The sequence below is a fragment of the Castanea sativa genome, chromosome 5 (genome assembly GCF_040712315.1).
Source record: "Castanea sativa cultivar Marrone di Chiusa Pesio chromosome 5, ASM4071231v1".
In the NCBI taxonomy this organism is placed as follows: Eukaryota; Viridiplantae; Streptophyta; class Magnoliopsida; order Fagales; family Fagaceae; genus Castanea; species Castanea sativa.
The window spans coordinates 79,186,629-79,195,022 of NC_134017.1; the positions used below are offsets into that span (position 1 = coordinate 79,186,629).

General features: G+C 34.0%; 1 pseudogene; it reads right to left on the reverse strand.

The window, feature by feature from the left end:
* LOC142635892 (beta-amyrin 28-monooxygenase-like) lies at positions 1-6,549 on the reverse strand (annotated as a pseudogene).
* Positions 6,550-8,394: the final 1,845 nt, after the last annotated feature.

Genomic DNA, 8,394 nt, shown 5'->3' on the forward strand with positions numbered 1-8,394 from the left:
ATATAAAAATAAAAAAGAAAGAAAGATAATTACTCACTATTAGGCTATATGGCATTCAAGTATCTCACATACCCTTATTTATCTGCATACATTCAGTAAGATGGTGGAATTAGGGTGCCGGTAACATTGGGCTAAGCATGGTGAGGAAGAAGGCGGACGGGAAGGCCTTTGGCCGGGACACGCATTGGATTCACAATGATCTTCTCATCAGGAAGCAACTTCTCCCAGTTGAACCTCTTCACAACATTATGCATGAAAACTAGAATTTCCATGCGTGCATACTCTTTTCCAGGACACATCCTAGGTCCTCCTCCAAATGGTACATTGCTGTAAGGTAATGGTCCATTCCCTTCAAATCTTGAGGGTTCAAACTTTTCAGACTCTGGGAAGAATTTTGGATTCCTATGTGTTGAATTTGCACTCCAATATAACTATAAAATTAACAACAATTTAAAATGTAAAGTTATTGCAAATATAAACATCCAAAATTAAAGTGTATAACAAAGTACAAAATCATATATACCAAGGTACAAAAACACACACAATTAGAAAACTCTCCCTAAGTAGGAGTCCTTCTCTCTCGGGTTTCTTCTATTGAGTCTCTTCGAGTTTCTTCCTCTCTCTAGAAACGTAGGAGATCCTCTCTCTCTCAAAAAGTGTAAAGAGTCCTTTCTTTGGCCCAGATTAGGTAGCTTGCTTGTCCTTTTCTGGTGGTCAACTGACATGTTCAAGCTAGGATGGAACAAGATCTAATAGAAGGGATAAAACACATGCGCCTGGCCAAGGATGAAGAAGTTCAGATTGCAGTTTCAGGGGAAGGCAGAGCTGAAATGTTGGAAGAATGTGCACTCAGTCTGCTGGGCCGATTATTAACAAACAGAAAGCAAAATCAGCGAGCACTCAAGAATACATTACGTTTGGCTTGGAAAGCAGGTCCAGACTTGAGAATAGTGGAAGTGGGAAATGATATATACCAGTTCAAATTTTCAAATGAATACCAGCTACAATGGGTGGAAACAAATGGTCCATGGAATTTTGAGAATAATCTATTGCTTCTTCAAAGATGGAAAAGAGGGGTGACAGCAAATAATATCAACTTCACGCACTCTCCCTTTTGGATACAGGTATGGGGTCTTCCTTTTGATATGATGTCGGAAAAACCGGAAGAGATATTGGAAATAGTATGGGGAATTTTCTGATGGCAGATTCGAGATCATGGTCTTCAGACCAAGCAAAATTTATGAGGATTCGGGTAGATATTCCATTGGACAAGCCACTGAGGCGTTGTGGGGTGATGATTGCTAGTCCGGAAGGAGAGATTTATCGAGTTTATTTTCGATACAAAAGGCTCCCCCGTTTTCTGTTTTTCATGTGGGATAATGGGGCATGATGAACGACATTGCCAATCCATGGGAAATCCTGCTAATGAACCCAAGCAATATGGAGAATGGCTAAGAGCTCAAGGGGGAAACAAAATGGGAAGCTTAAAAATTGGTCCAACAAAGGCAGTGGGGATGCCCACTAATCCGCAAATTTAAGGGGAAACAAGGCAAAGTACAGCAATAGAGAAAGGAGAAGGTTGGAGGAAAGAAACCATGAGGCAAAACCAGGAGGCAGAAATTTTTCTTGAAAAACAAAAGGCTGATGTAACCTTACTTGGCGTGTCAGTTGATGGAGACAGAAGCTCTTTTGAAAGATGCAATTAAATTCAGATTCAAAAAAGCAAAGGAAATTTTGCAAGGCAAGAAAGGGTGGGTACCCACAATAGAAGAGTTGAGAAGGGAGGAAAGGAATCAGATGTGCCTGAAGACAATGTGAAGGTGGTTGGTAGTGATGAATGGGGCCCTCAAAGCAACAGATGGGCTGAGCAAAACAAAGAGCAACAGGAGGTGATTTGGAAAAGTTGTTTGGAGTAGCATGGGCGATATGGTATCACAAAAATCAATTGGAGTATGATGCCAATACAACAACGGTGGACCAGGTTTGGTGGACAGCAATCCGTATGATTGAAGATTTTAAAAATGCAAACAACTTTATTGGCTACAGGAAAAAGGGATGAGATCAGAGCATGGAAGCCTCCCCCAGAAGGTGTGTTCCTCATAAATGTGGATGGAGCTATTCCGGCTTTGGATGGTCATTCTGGTATGGGTGTTGTGATTAGGGACTGAGAAAAGCAGGTAGTTGCAACCATTAGCTTGCCCTTAATTTTGCAGCTGAGCCATTGCCATGGAACAGGCGAAGATAAAGTCATTAATAGCCTCTCGAAAAGTACCCTGAAGGGGTGGGGCAAGTCTCATCACTTCACAGGCAATTATTGTAGTGACTTTTTTTTTCCTTTCAAATTTCCTTTACTGCTATCAATAAAAAGAATTATTTTTACTATTATATATCTAAATTAGGGGTAAAAATTATATATATATATATCAATGTTTATATTGACCAATAAAACAAAAAATTGCTGTCTTTTCAAAGATAATTACATTCAAAATTTAAATATAATTGAAGAATCTAATATGTTAAATCCAATAAATTTTAATTAAGATTATTAATTTGTTTATTGAAAGTAGGCAAATATAACTATTTGTTTCAACATTAACTATTTCATTTTTCAAGGTTTAGTATTTGTTTGGATCCACGTTTGTGTCTACGCGTTTGAGTTTTTAGATATTTTTTTTCTATGTTATGCGTTTTAGCTTTAAAATGTGTTTGGATTCAAGGTTGCGTTTTGCGTTTTGCGTTTTAAGCTTTTTTTTTTTTTTTTTTTTTTTTTTTAAGCCGCAGATGTTGACCAGTCTTTCGTGAACAGTGCATCGGTGCACTGTTCACGGACCCACAAATTTCACTTTTCAGCCACTTTTTCATTAAAAATGGGTCCCGCGGTACTATTCACACATTTTAAAATTATTTTGCTACAGTGTTTTCAGTTTTCAGTTTTCAGTTTTCAGCAATAAGTTCTATCCAAACGGACCCTTAGGGGACAAGTCACTGTGCAAGCACTGTTCATGTACTATTCACGTATTTTTCAGCAATTTTTTCATTAAAAATGAGTCTCACGGTACTATTTACATATTTAAAAATTATTTTGTTACAGTGTTTTCAGTTTTCAGTAATAAGTTCTATCCAAACGGACCCTTAATAACAACCTTAAAATAAGTTCGAAAACTATTTATTGACTTTCCTTATTTAGCTTCGTATGAGATAAAATTAATTTCTTTATTTAATATTTCATGAGATAGAGTTGTTTTCTTGAAAATTTTAGCGGAAGATAGCTTTATCTCATATTAAACTAAATACGGAAAGTTAATAAGAAATAACTTTCTTTTAACTCATTTTTTTTCTACTACTAAATATAGGAAAATGTGAAAAAATGTATTCATATCATGTTTTTCATTGAAACAAACGGAATTATTAAATCTAGTTTTTGTTTGCATCCATAGGCATCAATGCATTCCAAGCATATGAAAGCAAGCTCCAAGTAGGTTGGTATTTCGCAAAGTTTTTTACTATTATTTTATTAACTTATTTTTTATCTTCAGCTTTTTAAACTATTATTTTTAAACTGAATCATATATTTGCCAACTACTAGTAAACAAATCAATAATCTTTTCAATAAACCCTAATGCAAATTAATTAAGCATGATATTTTGTTGTAAAACGGTTTCTACCTCTAGCATTTTTCATTCTAGAATAGTAAACCCTAACCAACTTGGTTAGTTGGATCAATGAATTAGTGAAAAATAAAGCATAAGACTTGGTCAAATCTAGTAAACTCTAGTATTCCGTTTGGATACCATTGATTTTGCTGAAAACTAAAAATACTGTAGCAAATAATTTTAAAACACCAGCTTATTATATTTGGGGCCGATTATTGTAGCTCAGCTGAAAAGCACGCGTTTTAGCTTCTTCTTCTTCTTCTTTTTCACTCTTCTCCCACCCTCACGCATGTGTCTTCGAGAAGAGAAGTCCACGCCCACCAGAGAAATCCATGACGAAGACCATTTGGTCCGACGCTGGCGAAGAGCTCAGAAGAGAAATCGATGAGGAAGACAACTCAGTTTGACGCCGACGAAGATCGAGTTCTCTCTAGTGTACTCTTCAATATGCACGAGATGGAGCTTCCTTTCTCTTTCTCCCATGGAGTTTGGTCTTATGAAGATTTAACGTTTTAGTTTCTTGATTTGGGAAATCGGTGGTGGTGGATGGGTTGATCGGCGTTGGGTTTGATGGGTTTGATATGGGAACTCGGTGGTACTGGGTGAGGTTGAGATTGGTGATGGGTTTGATTTGCGTTTGATGGGTTGATCCATTTGATTTTTTTTTTTCATATGAGTTTGATCGGTTTAATCTTAGATTGGTGGCTTCTTAGATTCACTGTTTTGATCTTCTGTTTTGATGGGTTTGCTGGGTTTCAAGAACATGAATAGTCATGTTCTTCCAAAACAGATACTTCCAAAACGGTTTTGATTTCACTGCTCTGCTAGGTTTCAAATTGCTGGGAAGAAATGAAGAATACGAAAAAACAGCTACGCGTTTTGGGTGTTTTTGTTCCAAGTACTGTAGTCGTGGGTCCCACGAACTGAAAACGTAAAACGCATGAAATGCAACAAACGTGATATCCAAATAGATACAAATTCTTTGTAATCCTTATCAACCCTAACAAACTCTTAAAAGCGTGTGGGTTTTTTTCTTTATGTACCCCACATAATTTTTTAAATGATTTGAAATTTTGGTTTTTTTGAAAAGAGAAAAGCATGTATTAAGGAACAAAATCAATGAAGACATTATCTCCCATGATTTATTTTGATTATTTACACACAAAAAAAAGTGTCTCTTAACTTATATATATGCAGAAATGGTTTGAATTATTTTCATTTCAAAGTTTTTTTTTTCTCTTTTATTTATTTTAAATTTCTTAAGTGAATTGTTTCTACTTATATTTGTGTCAACATTCTTAATATATTCCTTAATAAGTTAAACTTGAATTACGTTATAGTCTTTTATGAATTTTTCTTTTATGACTTATCATTTAGATATTCATTAAAACATTATTAATAATGTTAATGAAAAAACATAGTGGAGATCTTTATGTCCAATAATTAATACTATATATATATATATATATATATATATATATATATATATTTCATGAATATGTTTGTTTGGTTTTTTATTGTAAAAAATAACATGCATTAAATTTATTTTGAAATATTGGAAACAATTGTGAAGGAACAGCTTATTGCACAACTGGCCATGTCAAAAATTTTGAAAAAAATGTTGGAAAAAATATCGTGTTTTTAAAATTATTGAATTCTTTGTTATTTCCTATCACTCAAAGAATATTTTTTTGAAATTATTTATTTATTTATTAATTTATTCCAGATAAGTAAATGAAGGAGGCTGAGAGAGAGAGAGAGGGGGGGGGGGGGGGGGTGAGATTCAAACCATTAGATGAACACCAAAAAAATGCCATCACCAGTGGGAAATCATTTGAATCCCTTTTTGGAATTTGCTTAAATTGGAAGAAATGCACTAATATGAATTCACAAAGAACAGAAGAATCATTGAATTGAAAAAGGTAAGTGAAGGAAAGTTTACCTTTTAGGACCTCCTTGTAGATATCAGGAAATTCTGCAAGATACCTGACAACAAAAGTAATAGCTGCGCTTGCTGTGTCATGTCCACCTATAAGCAAACCAATAATGTTGTCAGCTATGTCCATCTCATTCATGTACTGTCCATTCACATCAGAGGTGAGCAACATGTGTGACAATATATCCTGTGTGGGAGATGCTTTGTTCTCAGCCAAATCAATCTTCCTCTGCTCAATGATAGCCCTCAATTCCTTCCTTATCAAGTTTGAAGCCTTATAGCACGGTTGAATGCTGTCCCTGGAAAATTTATGGGAATAGAAATGACCCCAGAAGCCAAAAAACTGAAAGGATCTTCAAATTTTGCAACATGCTTTGGATCTTCAATGCTCAAGAACAGCTTGCAGGCCAACCAAAAGGTGTACCTCTTTGCAAGTAGAAACACAATCACTTCTTGCTTTCCATTCCAACCAGCCTCAAAGTGTCTTTGTGCAATAGTGTCCATGATACCTATATATCTTTGCAAGGCCTCTGCTGTCATGATGTTTGGTAATAACTTTCTCAAATTCTTGGATTCTTTGCTGGAAGAGGATTTTTGAGTGGAAGGAAAGATTTTGTTCACAGAATTCGGCCACCAAGTCGTGACAAGCTTGTTTTCATTGGAAAACAAGAACTTGTTCCCGGCCGAACCACACATAACAGCCACCGGCTCTCCAAGGATTGAAGTCTTGAAGACTTGGGAAGAGAATTTAACCATTCTATCATATATGAACTTTTCTGGGTGACCCTTTCTTCCAGTGGAGAGAAACTCAAGGCTCTCACCAATGAAAGGTAAGCCCATCTTCCCCCTTGGAAGATTTGGAAGTGAAGCATAGGAATTGTGGTATAGAAGGAATACAACACAACAAAGAGAAACAAGGAAAACTGAGAGTATCAAACCACAAAGGAAGAAAAGCTCCATAGTTTATGAAGCAGTTGGTACTAATGTATTAAATGGCTTTTGGTGGCACCTTTTTGTAAAAGACAATATGTGAGTGTATATAGGCAAAAACAATGGCCATTCTAGAAATCATAGCCATAATTTGTTGAACCTTCTAGAAACAACCCATAATTCTAAAAGCCATAATGAACCATTTGTGGGATGGGAGGATAAAGAAAATTTTAAGCCATTGGTTAGTTCTCTGAAAATGGGGTGTATTCTGTTTTCAATTCTTATTTTTTGTGCGATCCACGGGTGAAAAACTTGCATAGTTAGGTTTATTTTTTGTTATCATTTCCAGTTTCAATACCTAAAAAACGTGAGAATAAAAACAAAATAAGAAAACAACTTTTTGGCATTTTTATTTTCAGTAAAATGAATGCAGTGACATTTTCATGAAAAAAATTGAAGATTGTGGAAAAAGATTGTGAGCATTTTATTAAGAAAGTAACATTTTTTCATATATAAGAATCAAATGTCAAATAGAGTACCCAGTGTTTTTTGTTCTCAAATTCTGAAAATGGATACAAAAAAATTATTAATAAATTTATATTAATAAGTTGTCAGTCATTTTTAGTTTTTATCTAGAGGATTTGCCTTAAGAAAATGAAAAAAGAAATGAAAGGCTATTTATAAAATAAAATAAAAAAAGAGAAAGAAAAGGGTGTAATACTGTAATCTACACCCCGCATCTCTAGCATGGTACTCCTTTTATTTTTGGTTTTTTTAAGTGAGATTTCCAAGAGTGTTATAAACTTATGAGAAAGTTAACATGTGTCTAAAGGGAATTAGTTTAGAAAATATTTTAATAAACTTTTTATGAAAAAAAAAATAGCAATATAATTATTTTAAAAACATCCATTAACATGACCCATAAATTTATAAAGGTTTGGCTTTGTTTGTCATAATAGGAGCATGCGACTAAAATTGAATACATATCACTATCACTGATAGTCTAACTAATACTCCAATGTACCACAACACTTACCCAAGGTTTGTCCTAATTCATAATTAGTAGGTTGTTTGTTAGCAAGTGGTACTTGTGGCTCTACATAATGACATTGACAAAGATCATGAATTCAGATACATGTTATACCTAACGAAGTCATCACTTGCCATTAATGAAAAGCATATGTAACCTTAATTATTAAGTTATGGGTGTAAACTAATTAATGAATTATTGAAAAAAGTATTTCAAACAGGTTTCATAATGGTTTATAAATTAATATTAATTATTCCTTGACTTATTTGTTTAAGACACTCACTAACAAATACCCATCCAAAAATTTACCTACCACCACACACTCTTAGCGCGATGGTCACTCTACAAGTGTTAAGTGTTTGTAAAGTGTGGGGGGTAAGGACTGGGTTCAAGTCTCCAAAAATGAGTTTTACACATATATATATATATATATATATATATATATTTAAATTAAAAAATTATTTGATAGGTATAATAATAGAGGACTGAGATTTAAATTTTAAACGTTTCTATTAAAAATATAAAAATATACTAGTTGAGTTATAAAAATTTTATGAAATAAATTAAGAAAATTGGATAATCAAGTACTATCAAAAAGTGTATTTAAGGAAATAAGTTACTTTATTTGTTTAAAGCCCTTTTTTTTTTTAAAGGTGCTACGTCCACAACATTTTTACAACAATTTTACAACAAATCATAGGTGGTTAGTTGTTATAGGTTCAAATTTGAATCTAACACTAAGATTACTTTTTTGTCCCAACAATAACAACCAGTAACAACTTGCCACTTAGGATTTGTTGTAAAAATGTTGTAAAAATGTTGTGGACATATCATTTCTCTTTTTT